Source organism: Tigriopus californicus, chromosome 12 (genome assembly GCF_007210705.1).
Source record: "Tigriopus californicus strain San Diego chromosome 12, Tcal_SD_v2.1, whole genome shotgun sequence".
Lineage (NCBI taxonomy): Eukaryota > Metazoa > Arthropoda > Copepoda > Harpacticoida > Harpacticidae > Tigriopus > Tigriopus californicus.
Window position 1 is genome coordinate 38,358 of NC_081451.1, and position 2,065 is coordinate 40,422.

Sequence of the window (2,065 nt, forward strand, 5' to 3'; positions counted from 1 at the left end):
TTTCTCGTCAATTCCTCTCTTTTGCCGAGCAACTTTTACTACATAGACGTTAAGGTTCAGCCACTTCGACAAGATTTCTCGTCAAGTTACTACATAGAGGATCCACCAGCTTTCAGACCCCCCTCGGACCCCGTCTTCTCTTGGCCAAATGGAACAGAGACTTCTCTCAATAAGGGTGACGCTCGAGAAGGAGGTATTCTGTTGCCGCATTTCCTCTTCTTCAACTTAGAGCATATCCTTGACACCCTGGGAAATGGGCCCTTACTTAGCAAGGCCCGTACCATCCTTTGTAGCTTTACAGGAAAAGTCCACGGGTCGAGTCAAGTCCTTTGCTTTTAAAATGCCGGGCTGTTTGGCCGTTTTGGCTAGGTGAAGACTCAGAATGTTCTATTTGCCTCGGCCTTGGTTTCCATTGACTGGCAGCATGAGTCAAAGAACTGAAGAAGATAAAAGAATTAAGCGAATGCTTAAAGCCAACCGCCAATTCATGACAAATTTACTGACCTCCTCAAAGCAGACGTCGAGTTCCTTCAACTCCGTACTAAGATCAGCCACTGGCGAGCAAATCAATTTGATCCTGGATGTGCTTCAATTAGTGGCTGTCGGGAAAATACCAGAGATAAAACGCCACTTCCAATTGTTTGTAAAATCCAACAAAGCCATGCATTTTCATGAACGTTTGAATAATCCATCAAGCCTAAACGGTAAACATACTAAAAATATTTTCAAACTGATTCATCTTGAATTAATATTTGATTTCATTTTCAGCACTGAAAGACGCCTCGCTTTTGGATAAAATTCAATTTTTAAGGGCATTGAGAGTACATTTGCCCAAATAACTCCATCGGGTTTTCTTTCGGGTATAATGGAAGCCAAAATGCTGATATCTTGTGCCGAATACTTTCACTTGAAGAAGGTCGAGGAGGCTCATCAGAAGTGTCAAAGGAAGATTGAAGATAAAAAAAACAGTAACCAAGATATTTCTTGGGCTAAAGAAAGCGTGGAGAAGGAGCCGTAAGTTGAAGAATCTTCTCAAACAGAGGATCCAATTATCCCACCCAAGCAACAAGACAGTAGTCTTTCCCAAATCGAACTTAGTGCTTCAACACCAAATTATTGGAAGGCCGATAGTGACACTGACACTTCTGATGATGATAACTATTTTTGTTTTGAAAAAAGAAAAAAACGACCTAAGAATTAAGTGAGATTGAATACATCTTGCAACATTTACAAAATATTATCTTTTCCAGTGGGAGTCCTACTTGTCAGCTGGTGAAGAATAATGGTTGACCGTCAGATTCAAATTTAATTCCGGAAGTGCCCCCCAGCAAATTAGCGTTAGTCCTAATTTTGGGAAAATCAACCTGCCAGCCAGAATATACATAAGGTAGAGCATCCTAAATATTGTTGGCGAAGAAAAAGATATCCGCTTGATGCTTGAACTTTTTTTTAGCGGACCGTCAATGAGTGGAAAGGTAACAACAATCCATAAAAGGATGAAAATTGTATTAATTGATGCGACGATATTCCTTTTCCTCCTAGAGCAAACTTGTGTTGGATATGCTTCAGCATCGCGATGAAGTATTTCGAGGTTCTTTTTCTCGAGCTATTTATTGTGGCCCATCTGCTCACGAATTTACATCGCTTTTGGTTCAAGCCTTCCCTTCCATTGAACGTCATGATGTAAAAAGATTACTCTTGCGACACATCGTTACTTTGGGCACAATACCAGTTGGTGTGATCCATTTCAGCGGGTTGTGAGGCCAGAAGATTTGGACCTATATGCAGAAAAATCCAGTCAAAAGCTTTTGATCTTAGACGATTTTGGAAATGATGCCATGGAAAGAAAAGGTACAAACTTGAAAACTAATTTAGCACGAAGATAAAAATGTATTGTACTCTGCATTAGAATTCAAAGCATTATTCGAAATGGGATCACACCATTACAACATTTCAGTCATTGTCGTAGTTAACCCAGAAAAAGACTATTATGCCAAAGAGTAGTCAAATGACGATAACTCCCAATCTTCCCTTTTAGTGCAAAATTTCTATTCAACAGCGAGAC

At 40.0% G+C, this 2,065-nt stretch overlaps 1 long non-coding RNA gene across 3 annotated transcripts in view; it reads left to right on the forward strand.

Moving 5' to 3' along the window:
* The window catches only part of LOC131892154 (uncharacterized), a 2,300-nt gene extending 241 nt beyond the window's left edge, over window positions 1-2,059 (forward strand). The window contains exons 2-6 of one of the 3 annotated variants that reach the window (XR_009374528.1): window positions 55-704; window positions 769-1,387; window positions 1,454-1,475; window positions 1,543-1,683; window positions 1,752-2,059. This is a non-coding gene — a long non-coding RNA (uncharacterized LOC131892154). Of the gene's footprint in view, window positions 1-54; window positions 705-768; window positions 1,684-1,751 lie in introns of all 3 variants that reach the window. The other 2 variants (XR_009374529.1, XR_009374527.1) reach the window with 2 other exon arrangements.
* The last annotated feature ends 6 nt before the right edge of the window (window positions 2,060-2,065 follow it).